The 13,370-nt window shown below is 44.9% G+C and overlaps 2 protein-coding genes across 3 annotated transcripts in view; one reads left to right on the plus strand and one right to left on the minus strand.

Annotated features, from left to right (window-relative positions):
* LTK (leukocyte receptor tyrosine kinase) overlaps positions 1-13,370 on the plus strand; it is a 164,847-nt gene that overhangs the window by 139,776 nt on the left and 11,701 nt on the right. The window lies entirely within an intron of this gene.
* The window catches only part of ITPKA (inositol-trisphosphate 3-kinase A), a 75,929-nt gene continuing 70,540 nt past the window's right edge, over positions 7,982-13,370 (minus strand). For both annotated transcript variants that reach the window (XR_013346374.1, XR_013346372.1), the window contains one exon: positions 7,982-9,528. The gene's annotated coding sequence lies outside the window, so the exon portion shown is untranslated. The remainder of the gene's footprint in view (positions 9,529-13,370) is intronic.

Raw genomic sequence — 13,370 nt, forward strand, 5'->3', positions numbered from 1 at the left:
GTCTACGGAAGAGAAGAATGAGGGGGGATTTGATAGCTGCTTTCAACTGCCTGAAAGGGGATTCCAAAGAGGATGGCTCTAGACTGTTCTCAGTGGTAGCAGATGACAGAACAAGGAGTAATGGTCTCAAGTTGCAGTGTGGGAGATTTAGGTTGGATATTAGGAAAAACTTTTTCACTAGGAGGGCGGTGAAACACTGGAATGTGTTACCTAGGGAAGTGGTGGAATCTCCTTCCTTAGAAGTTTTTAATGTCAGGCTTGACAAAGCCCTGGCTGGGATGATTTAATTAGGGATCGGTCCTGCTTTGAGCAGGGGATTGGACTAGATGACCTCCTGAGGTCCCTTCCAACCCTGATATTCTATGATTCTAAGTCATGCGATACTTAATCCAGTACTTTACAAATTTTCACTAAACTTAATAATAAATGTTTAGAAGCCTCTTTTGAGGTTTCTTACTTAATAGTGAAAGACAAAAAGCCACATACCATTGGGGAAACACTTGTTCTTCCTGCCACGGTAAAAATGGATGAAATAGTACATGGAAAACAATAAAGCGACAAACTAAAATCCTAACTAAAAAGTATTTGTCAGCAAATACTGTTGGAAGACCCATAGAAAACATTGCTGAAGATTTGAAGAAACAAGTATTAGAACAAAGTACGCAGTGTGGGAGGTTTGCTACACAGGTGGATGAAAGTACAGATGTTTCTAACATGTCTCAGCTTATGGTATTTGCTAGATTCTGTTTCAATAATGAAGTACACGAAAAACTACTTTTTTGTGAGCCACTAAAGGAAAGATGTACCAGAAAATATATATTCTCAACAGTAAATGACTTCTTTAATAAAAACAACGTTTTATGGAAAAACTGTGTAAGTGTAACCACTAATGGAGCGGCTACTTTGACTGGAATAAAGAAAGCACCACATGTGAAATTCATTCACTGTACCATGCATAGGCAAGCTATTGCAGCAAAGAAGTTGGAGCCAGAAGTGCACAAACTGCTACAGGATGTCATTGATGTGGTTAATTTTATAAAAACAAGACCTTTAAATAGTAGAATCTTTACAATACTTTGTAATGAGATGGAGAGTGACCATGAAAATCTTTTGTACCACACAGAGGTTCGCTGGTTATCTCGTGGCAAAGTGCTTAAGAGTTGTCGAACTAAAAGATGAGTTACTCATTTTTCTTTTACAAAAAGACAAGTGTTCCAAATTTGCTGACCTTTTCTGTGATGACAAGTGGCTGTCAGTAGTATGCTACCTAGCAGATATGTTAAAAAAAAAAACGCACTTAATCTATCCCTTCAAGGTAAAGGTGACATTTTAACAATGAGTGAGAAAGTTACTGCTTTTCAAAAGAAACTCATGCTATGGAGAGAGCATTTTGAAAACGTTCTATGGTTATGTGATTTTGTTGCTGAAAATTATGTAAGTGTGTCACCTATAAAAACTCTCATATCTGCACACTTAAAAAACTTGGAAACAGAATTTTCTAACCGGTTTAAAAATCTTCCAAATGAAGAGTTTCAGTGGGTTTTGAACCCATTTGTTAAAAATATAAAAATGCAACACCTTCCGATTAGTTTGCAAGAACAACTGATTGACATCAGGGAAGATGGAAATTTACTAGCCGAATTTCAACAAAAACCGTTGCATACTTGGACTGAAAAATGAGTATCGTGATTTAGTAAGCTCAGCCAACGATGCACTTCTTCCATTTGGCTCTACGTAGCTTCATGAGGCATCTTTTTCAGCTATGACAGCCATTAAAACCAAGGTGTGAAATAAACTGAACTAACCAGACCTTCGAATCGCTGCATCACAAAGTGTTAAACCAAGATTTTCAAAAATAATGAAGCATATTCAATCACATTGCTCTCACTAAAAATATTATTAATAATAATATTTTTAGTGAGAGCAAAAAATATTGTTTTTCATCTTTCTCATCCTTTTTTAATTTCTATTTTTTGTGTGTTTTATAATGTACATAATATATTAGTACAGTAGTACATGTATATAATTTATACATAAATAAATATACATATATTGGGGGGGGGTGCTCAAAACAATTTTTACTGATGGGGTGCTTGATCAAAAAAGTTTGGAGACCACTGATCTACAGGATATCTATTGCATACGCTCTTGAGGTTCTGCCTGCTTTCCACTAGATGGTAGCATTACCCTACCCAAATGTGCATGAGGCTAAGGAGTAGTTTATTTCTCTCTCTTCTGACCTCACTGTAATTGACTTGTTGATTGTTTTAGAGTAGCATCAGCATAGAATAACCTTTGATGTTTGATCCATTGACTAGGGAAGCAGAGAGCAGGTGGATTCAGAGTAAAGCAAAGCAGGGCTTGTGCAGTATGGCCCAGGGGGTAGGATGCTGAACAAGGAGGAAGGGTATGTCTGCACTGCAATCACGGGTAGGACCTCGGCACATGTAGACGTACCCAAGCTTGCTTTGATCTAGCTTGCCAGATTGCAACGGCAATGAAGCCGCAACAGCCTGGGCAGCAGCACAAACTGTGCAAACCAACCTGGGTCCCAGGGTATGTACTCAAGCAGCTAACCCATGCTGCTGCCCACGCTGCCACGGTTTCACTGCAAGTCAGTTTGCCTCTTTGTGCCTCAATTTCCTCATCTGTAAAATCAGGCTAATGAGATTTGCCACCCTACTATCTGTGGATGTCGTGCTAAAGAAGAGCTAACAAGGGCTACGAGTAGCTTCTAAAAATTCCCAGTTGGCTGGCAGCATCTCCCCGTTCCAACTGAGAACTGGTTTCAGTTCATGGAATTCCCAGGCACCTTGCTGAATTCACCTGTCACCGCCACAGCTCTAAAAGCCATCATGTGCCCAGCTCATGTCAGTGAAAGGAGCAGGGACCCACACCCAGGAGGCAGGAGTAGGTTTCAAATGGGATTGTACTCAGGGTAGCTAGCCTGTCTCACCACCCATGCAGCCAGAGCTACACTGCTCTTTTTTAGCACACTAGCTCAATCAAAGTTAGCATGAGTATATCTGCCTGAGCTAAAAATTACACCTCCAGCTCCAACATAGACATGCCCATGGTGTGTGTGCTACACAGTAACAGGGTGCAGCTATGCTAGGAAGGGGAGGCTTCACAGTGGCAGGCAGAGCAGAGTATCCACACCCAGGTAGAAGCACACTTACACACATATCCCCTTTCTGCAGAGCAAACAGGCTTAACCGCTACACTGCCAGGCAAGGGTGGGAGAGACTGTAGGAAAAGGGGGAAACAAACAAGAGGCAGGCAGCAATCTGAGCAGGGAACTGTGAGGCTGGTGTTTTGCTTTCCGCATGCTTCCTCATGCTCTTGTGGTTAGGGCAGTGGAGGAGGAGATTGGACACTGGGGTTGTGTTGTCAGTTCTGCCACTGATTCAACATGAGGCCTCAGTCAAGGTACTTCACTTCTCTGAGCCTCAGTTTTCCCCCTCTGTAAATTGGATATAATAAGGGATATTATAAAGGTTAACCAATACAAAGCACTTTAAAATCCTCAGATGAATGTTGCTATAAAGGGATTATTATTTATTATTAAGCACAATACAACATATGGAAATTCTAATAATATCTTCTCAATGCAAACATTTCTGAAAAGGACGTTAACAACTCAGGACTGTGCTGGCTTGCCAGCTTACTGACACAGGGCAAAATTGTGACTGTGTGGGGGTGAAGGGATGTAAAGCCCCAACCCTAACTCCTTGCAAAGCTGTCTGGGAAGGGAGAGCGGGGTCTGTGAGTCCAAGCAGGCAGAAAGAGACAGGGAGTGGGTGGATCCAGACTGTGCTGCCCTCTCCCACACATACCCCATACTAGGCAGTAGAGTGGCTAGTTGTGAGGGGCTGTGAATGCTGTGCCTAGTAATCATCCAACACAGCATATTCTATCTCCTGCACAAAGCAGGAGCTTCAGAAGAATTCAAACTCAGAGGGGTGTCCTGAGTCACACTTCCTTTCTGCAGCTCCTCCTGAGCTGATACAGGTATGTGGCACCCCTTACTCAACATAGTCTATACAGTGTGACAAATGACTCATCAGAAGCTGAATTACATGCGAGAGGCTGAGGAGTTTCATAGCTGTCTTATAAACTGTTTCTCAGTCTCTTCCACATCAGAAAGTCTCCACAGGGGGCTGTTCGCAGTCCCTGTAGTGACTCAGATCTTTGCTCTGAGCCCTTGGTTTCGGACCAGCCCTCAGGTAGAACTCCCCAGACTGCTTTGCTTCCAAGTGGTGTACATGGTAGAATCCAGGACTCCCTCTGGACCAGACCTGGCATAGGACTTGTGAAAGACTTTCCTCTGTATCTTGATTTCTTCATTGCCCTCAATGATTTTCTCCTCAAAGCAGCTAAACTAAAATTCTTTTGGCTTTCTCCCCTCAGTAAAGGCAGGCAGTCAGGCAGCCTGCAGGAACCCAGCTCCCAGCCAGTATGGGGGCAAGGTCCAGACTGAGATCGTTGAGCAGGTCACATGGAAATTCCCTCCACTGAGACCAGGCCAGAACCAGTGTCAGGCTCTAGGTTCCAACAGACACATGGGGCAAGTTTTTTTTCAAACCCCCTCCCCTCCTCCAAAGATGGAATCCCTATTCCTACTGCTTTCAAAGCAAGCCATGAAACATTCCAACTCCTGTGAATTCTCAGATACCAATGGGCAATTTGTCTCCGGTGGCTCCAACTCACTCTTCATTAGGTGCAGACTGCGGTTGGTCCCCACTTAGCCCAGACCCAGCATCAGGGAGCGCAGGATGAAGAGTTTCAGATCCTGCTCTCCGAGAGATGGACCAGCTTCTAGGAGTCCCACAGGAGGTCATGAAGTGGCTACTGCTTTCCTTAGGGAGGCATGCAGGATTCATGCCTGCAGATTGTTGTTCCAGGCTGCTTGGTAATGCACTGACCCCTGCACAGGATCCCTGCTCTCAGGTGTTTGGCCCAAGGACTAGTGAAGGACACTGGTCACAACCAGCTCTTAAAGGGGCAGCACAAAGTCTTAAAACCTCTCAGGAGAGACTCCCCCTCTTAAGGAGAGGAGGAAATCTCTAAGTCTGAGGCTTTGAGTGAGATACCTCAGATGCTCAACTAAGCTTTGCAGAGTTAAGCATGAATGGGGGCTCTAGCTTCACAAATGCTTAGTGTTTTATTTTCTAAAAACATAAAACCAAACAAAGAAACTGGCAAAGCTGAAGAGCTGTGTAATTCTTCCTCGCCTGCTTTGTGGCTGTGATGAAGTTGGATAGGAATTCCCTAGCAAGACCTACTTATACCTAAGAACAAAAAAGGTCTTCTTACTCTGCCTAAGCTTAACCCTGCTGTGGCCATAGTGAAGCATATAGCCATATCAACTGAGTGAGACAGGACCCATAGACAGGACAATATGATCATCACTCAGACTAAACTTGGATACAGCAACCTCCGCCTTGGGAGTATTGGCTGCAGCCTCTTATTGCGCAGGTCTACACGCTCTTGGGATGCCCTTGAGAGCATGTGCCCCCCTGACATACACATCCCAAGTCCTCCATAAATCTATTTTAAACTACATTTCCCAAGTAGCTTTTTCAGGCCTGATACTTCACCTGATTCTGATTTGCTGTACATTCAGAACTTCCAAAGACAGGTCCTGGGGGCAACTATGACTCCAACTGAAGAAACTGGAATTGCAGACTAACATCTGGTGTCCTTCCAAATATTTTGTTGATGCACTCTTTGGGTAGCACAGAGACAAAGGCATTGCTGAGGCTGTATGCCAGGGACTACGTCCCTCACTCCTTCCGGTGGGAGACTATTCAAGCTCCCTTATCTCAGCCAGTGTTCCTTTTGAAGCCATTGTCTCTCCAGGTTCCAGCATGGAGATTATGTAGCAGAGGAGGTCATTGATACCTATCCTAAGAGTTGGAAGACTCCGGCTGAGATTCTCTGGAAAACCACCCAGCCCCAAAAATTTCTTTTGTTTTTCGGTGTTCCGAGAGATTTCACTCTCTCTGTGAAGGTCACTATACAGTGTGGGCCCTCATATGTGGGTGAACCACCTCAGAAAATGGGTGCTTGAGAACATCAGGGAAGGCTATTCAATAGAACTCACTCCTTATCCTAGGAACAAGTTTATCCTTTCCTCACAGTATGTTAAAAGAAACCAGCAAAGTCCCTTCATAGCATCAGAAGATGAAGGGCACAATAGACCATCTCCTACACACTGAAATGATAGAACCAGTTCAGTGGGGGGAGAGGGGGAAAGAGATATTTTGGAAGGGACACAAGATGCTTTGTTGTACACAGAAACAATGGCATGCAACCCATTTTAGATCTCAGGTCTCTCAACAAGTCCATAAGGAGATCAATATTCCAGGTAGAAATACTGAAATCCATCATTACAGCACTATCTTCCCAGAACTTCAGAATATGAAAATAAATATCCTGGAGACCTACTGAAGATATGATCAGGGAGAGTCACCCAGGGGATACTTTAGCTTCTGTTACAACAAGATGCATTTTCAATATAGAATACTTCTGTTTGGACTCATAAATTCTACCTGGGTCTTCACAAATTCTGTATCATCTGTCCCTTCAAGTGAAAGGGATACATGTCTACTCTGGTCTGGCCAACATTCTCATCAGATTATACAGAGCCCAGAAGACATAGCTGAAAGCCTTCAGAAACCTGGCTTTGTGCAAACAAGTGGAAGGGCCAGTTACAGCTCTTACAAAATTCCAGCATCTCAGTTATCATCCAAGACTATCTTTATTTCATTTCAGAAGAATATATTGTCTGATTTGCCAAACATTAGCACACATCTCCCAAGATAAAATATCTGACTCAGCTCCTGTGCTACTTGGTCTCATGTGGATACCCAGTCCTAGTCTTGCTTCATTTCCAGACAGCAATTGCAGCAAATAAGTATATGAAGATCTTGGTCCAGAACCAGTACTAGTATCACTTGGTGAATTTAATATTATTTAACAGCTACCTGATCATAGTTTCCAGAGAAGCTGGTCTTAACTACAGATTCTGGACACCATGTAGGGGGAATGTATATGGACTCCTATGTGATTTGCGGGGTGGTGGGGGGACGTAGACCAAGTAGGCGACATGGAGTACAACCTGCTTCATGTTATGGACCTCAAGATCACTCCTTTTCCAACAGAAGATTCTTTTTTAACTGTGTATATAACTGCTAAGAAGGCAGAAAACCTTCAACACTGCTTAGAGAGGTAGCCTTGTTCATGTCCTGGACAGATGCTCTTACTCTGTTCTTTGGGGTTCTATACCAAGAAGGAGAGTCATGGTCAACTGACTCAGCAAGACACACTTAGAACTAAGGGAATGCGGCCTAGATCAACTAGCTTTTTGGTGCATCTCTGGCCAGGTTGGAAGCTTATTGATGAACTTCTTTGCACCCAAGTCCAGTTGGAGAACCAAAAGAGGAGAGGAGGAAACCCTTGAAAGCAGAGGCTGTTGATCCTCTTGTGACGGGTTAGATTCCACTTCTAGGATGCCACCTGATGTGCTGGGGTTCAACTGAGCCTCCCCTGCTCAATCAGCCTGGGTTCCCGCTCCCTGCTTGGCTGAATTAGGCTCTCCAGGCTCTTGCAGCGCATGCACACACGCACACACACACACACACACGTATTCCTTTTTGTGTGTGTGTATGTGTGTGTAGGTAGGGCCACACCCCACTGCAGACACAGACTGAAGTCAGCTGTGTGTGACAGGACTCCCTCAGCACTCACGTGCCCACCCCTTTGGGGAGACAAACCCAAAACACTACTGTCTTGCACTGCATAGAAATATCCATACAGCACAAGCTCATAAAATGCTCCCTCTTCCTCAAGGTGAAGAGAGATGTGCATGACTTCTTGCTGCCCCCCACAGCTAGAAATTGCATAAACTGGGTTTAATAATAAACAAAACAAAATTTTATTAACTATAATAGGCAGATTTTAAGTGGTTAAAGGGATAGCAAACAGAACAAAGCAGATTACTAAGCAAATGAAACAAAGTGTGCAAACTAAGCTTGACACACTAGATAGGTAGGATACAAATTAGCAAATTCTCATCCTAAGTGATAAACAGGCTGGCAGATTCTTAAGGCACAAGTTGTCTTGGCTTTCCTAGGTTTTCATACACAGGCTAAAGATCTTAGCCTGGGACCATCACTTCTCACACTTCAGTCTTTGTTCCTCAGGGGTTTTCAAGTGTGTTGTCATAGGGAGAGTGAGGACCCCTCCTGTTGTCATTGTCCCTCTTTTACATCTTCCCCCCAACTTGCTGGAAAACTTTTTTGCTGTGACCTGGGTCAAACAGTTCCCATTGTGTAGAGCTATCTCTGAGAGGCTTCCATTACACACAGTTCCTGGGTAATCCTTATGCTTATGTACATTTCTTTAATAAGCCACTAACATTGTTTGGCCTCATCCACCATAGCACATTTGAAATACAAAAACATGGTCAATATTCCTAGCTTCAGATACAAAAATTATACATGCATACAAATTGGATAAACACATTCAGTAAATCATAACCTTTCCAATGATACCTCACATGAGCCATCTTACATAAATTATATCTTAGTTATACCATATTCATATCATAACCATATTTCCATGAAGAATAGGGGGTGTAACGTCACACCTCTTATCTCAGAAGTGGGCTAAAAGGCCTACTTTATACCTTTCCTCCCTCAGCCACTGAAGGTGAAGATTGTGAAGGAACAGGCCACAGTGATTATAAACCTCTTCTCATAAACCCTCAGGTCTTGGTTCTCAGACCTGATTCAGGTGTAGCTCAAACCTTCTCTCAAACTCCCAACAAATACATAAAACATAGCTCAAGAGTGACCTATCCTGGACCAATATCCAAACCTGCCTAGCCCATCAGCTGGGAAACTGAGAGGAAAGATCTATAATCACTCATTCTGAAAAGCTGATAAACACCCTCCTAGCATCTGAGAGGACATTCACAGATTATGTCTGTGGGTAACTTGAGGTTTAGATGTTGGTGTTACAAGGGACACACATCAGGGCAAAGTCAGCTGAAGCAAAAGATGGTCTAGCGTTTTGATCAGATGGTCTGACCATGGGGCTCCAGGGCAACACTTTTTGGAAAGGCCAGCCAGCAAAGTCAGGCATATTGCACTGTATGAAATTCATGAGAATCTCCCATCACTGTCACACAACAGATTCCTGAGGACCACTCCTCTTATCAGTCCTCTAGCAATACACACATCCAGTCATAATCTGGATATGTGTGTAGGATCTACAAGTCCACATAAAACTACTTGTCAGCATCACAGTTGGTAGCTGTCTTCCTCTTCTCACTGAAACTGTCTTGCCTGCTCAACACCTTCTTGTCCAAAGGACTGCAGAGCTTGGTATGCTCTCAGTTATACTTCAGTTACACATTCCACCAAACATGGCAGTGCTGTAGACTCCCAAGGCCTCCATCTCCAAGGTCACCACATGTAATAGGAAATGGTATTGTTGCCTTTTTGAATGAAACCAAGCACTCTAAGAACATAGAAATGCATAAGTTAGATGTGAACAGAGCCAACAGAGGAATAAAAATTTCTATAACAAAGGTTTCAGAATAGCAGCCGTATTAGTCTGTATCCGCAAAAAGAAAAGGAGTACTTGTGGCACCTTAGAGACTAACAAATTTATTTGAGCATAAGCTTTTGTGAGCTATAGCTCACTTTATCAGATGCATGCAGCGGAAAATACAGTGGGGAGATTTTATATACACAGAGAACATGAAACAATGGGTGTTACCATACACACTGTAACAAGAGTGATCAGGTAAGGTGAGCTATTACCAGCAGGAGAGCCGGGGGGCGGGGGGGAGGGGAAGAAACCTTTTGTAGTGATAATCAAGATGGGCCATTTCCAGCAATTGACAAGAACGTGTGAGGAACAGTGTGTGGGGGGGGATAAACATGGGGAAATAGTTTTACTTTGTGTAATGACCCATCCACTCCCAGTCTTTATTCAAGCCTAAGTTAATTGTATCCAGTTTGCAAATTAATTCCAATTCAGCAGTCTCTCATTGGAGTCTGTTTTTGAAGTTTTTTTTGTTGAAGAATTGCCACTTTTAGGTCCGTAATCGAGTGACCAAAGAGATTGAAGTGTTCTCTGACTGGTTTTTGAATGTTATAATTCTTGACGTCTGATTTGTGCCCGTTTATTCCTTCAGGATAGGTTGTAGATCCTTGATGATCCATTGGAGAGGTTTTAGTTGGGGGCTGAAGGTGATGGCTAGTGGCGTTCTGTTATTTTCTTTGTTGGGCCTGTCCTGTAGCAGGTATTCTATCCGCTACCCAAGATCCATAAACCTGGAAATCCTGGATGTCCCATCATCTCAGGCATTAGCACCCTGACAGCAGGATTGTCTGGCTATGTAGACTCCCTCCTCAGGCCCTACCCTACCAGCACTCCCAGTTATCTTCGAGACACCACTGACTTCCTGAGGAAACTACAATCCATCAGTGATCTTCCTGAAAACACCATCCTAGCCACTATGGATGTAGAAGCCCTCTACACCAACATTCCACACAAAGATGGACTACAAGCCGTCAGGAACAGTATCCCCGATAATGTCACGGCAAACCTGGTGGCATTTGCTCCAACCCCTCAGACAGAGACAAACACCTACAAGATTTCTATCAAGCATTCTTACAACTACCACCTGCTGAAGTGAAGAAACAGATTGACAGAGCAAGAAGAGTACCCAGAAGTTACCAACTACAGGACAGGCCCAACAAAGAAAATAATAGAATGCCACTAGCCATCACCTTCAGCCCCCAACTAAAACCTCTCCAACGCATCATCAAGGATCTACAACCTATCCTGAAGGACGACCCATCACTCTCACAGATCTTGGGAGACAGGCCAGTCCTTGCTTACAGACAGCCCCCCAACCTGAAGCAAATACTCACCAGCAACCACACAACAGAACCACTAACCCAGGAACCTATCCTTGCAACAAAGTCCGTTGCCAACTGTGTCCACATATCTGTTCAGGGGACACCATATCAGGACCTAATCACATCAGCCACACCATCGTAGGCTCGTTGACCTGCACATCTACCAATATGATATATGCCATCATGTGCCAGCAATGCCCCTCTGCCATGTACATTGGCCAAATTGGACAGTCTCTACGTAAAAGAATAAATGGACACAAATCAGACGTCAAGAATTATAACATTCAAAAACCAGTCGGAGAACACTTCAATCTCTTTGGTCACTCGATTACAGACCTAAAAGTGGCAATTCTTCAACAAAAAAACTTCAAAAACAGACTAACGAGAGACTGCTGAATTGGAATTAGTTTGGAAACTGGATACAATTAACTTAGGCTTGAATAAAGACTGGGAGTGGATGGGTCATTACACAAAGTAAAACTATTTCCCCATATTTATCCCCCTCCCCACCCCCCGTTCCTCACACATTCTTGTCAACTGCTGGAAATGGCCCATCTTGATTATCACTACAAAAGGTTTCTTCCCCCCCCCCCCCCCCCCCCGGCTCTCCTGCTGGTAATAGCTCACCTTACCTGATCACTCTTGTTACAGTGTGTATGGTAACACCCATTGTTTCATGTTCTCTGTGGATATAAAATCTCCGCACTGTATTTTCCACTGCATGCATCCGATGAAGTGGGTTTTAGCCCACGAAAGCTTATGCCCAAATAAATTTGTTAGTCTCTAAGGTACCACAAGTCCTCCTTTTCTTTCTATAACAAAGGCATTCAAAAGCCTTACTGTGCACACTGTGAAAAGAGCAGCAATTTTGTGGGCAGAGAAATCACATATATGAGGAGGTATGAAATGCTATTACAGGGTCTTCCAGCCACCTTTTCTCAAACAAACACTCTAGACTTGACATCCCCACCTGTGCTGATGCAGCATTTGGTAGAGGAGTGTTTTGGAGCAGGGAGCCCCCATAACCCTTAAGTTTATTTTCAATTCTACATGGGTAAATTTGAATCTCCCCTTCCTCCTGCCCTAGGGATGATTTACGTCTTTCTACAGCCCACTGTGAAGGCTGTCTGACACAGAGGGGACTGAGAAAAGGGAAATCCTGTCTTACCATTGAATTTTCATTCTAGGACTCTCCATGTCAGACAGTCTGACCTTCCCTTGGACAACTGCATTATATCTACGGTTTTATTCTGGCCGTTGCTCGTTTGTTGAGTAGTTTGAAAGGGAAGAGGTGTTCCTCCAGGAAATCCTTACATTTTATGTCAAGGCTCTGCTGCAAAGAGTTTGAGTTGAATAGTACTTTTATACAGTTAGGATTTTTCAGTTTTGGGTGCTGTCTTTCTGGAGAGTTCTTTTGGGGGGGCCAACGTAATCCCCACCTCAGAGCCAAGATTTGGTCTGCCTCCAGTCACCCTGGAATTGGGGAACACCCCACTGTGAATACCATCTGACACAGAAAGTTCTAGAATGAAAATTCTCAGGTAATACAGAATTTTCCCTGTTAGATATATCTATCTATATCTATCACACAGTGGAGCCGGTTCGCTGGAACCGCTTGTTAAATTTAGAAGTCCTTCGCGGGACAACTGGTTCTAAAAGGGCTTCTAAATTTAACAACCAGACAAAAGTGGCGCCTTAGGCACCAATTCCGTGGGTGCTTCAGGGCTGGAGCACCCAAAGGGAAAATTTGGTGGGTGCAGAGCACCCACCGGCAGCTCCCCACCCCGCGCCCAGATCACCTCACCTCCGCCTCCTCCCCTGAACGCACCGCCCTGCTCTGCTTTTCCGCCCCCCGTCCCTGGCTTTCCACGAATCAGCTGTTCGTGCGGGAAGCCTGGGAGGGCTGAGTGGCAAGCGGCAGCTTCGCGCTCAAGCTCGCAGAGGTGGAGCGGAGGTTAACCGGGGCGGGGGGGAGAGGGGGCGCGAGGAGGGCCGCCCTTGCCACAGCAGGTAACTTGGGGGGGTGCACAGGGGAACCACTCCCTGACCCCGCTCGCCTCCGCCTCCCTGGGCCTGAGTGCAAAGCTGCTGCCTGTTTCTCAGCCCTCCCAGGCTTCCCGTGCGAACAGGTGATTCGCGGGAAGCGACGGGGGGGGGGGGTGGGGGCGCGCGGAGAAGCACAGCAGGGCGGCACGTTCAGGGCGGAGGCAGAGAGGAGGTGAGCTGGGGCTGGGAGCGGGGAGGGGAGCTGCCGGTGGGTGCTCTGCACCCACCAAATTTTCCCCATGGGTGCCCCAGCCCCAGAGCACCCACGGAGTCAGTCCCTAAGGCACCACTTTTGATGTGATGAGTGGGGGGAGCGGCCGCTCCCCGCCCCCCAGCTATGCTACCCCGCCTCTAGGAGCCAGAGGGACCTGCCGGATACTTCTT

This window comes from Eretmochelys imbricata, chromosome 6 (genome assembly GCF_965152235.1).
Source record: "Eretmochelys imbricata isolate rEreImb1 chromosome 6, rEreImb1.hap1, whole genome shotgun sequence".
Classification (NCBI taxonomy): domain Eukaryota; kingdom Metazoa; phylum Chordata; order Testudines; family Cheloniidae; genus Eretmochelys; species Eretmochelys imbricata.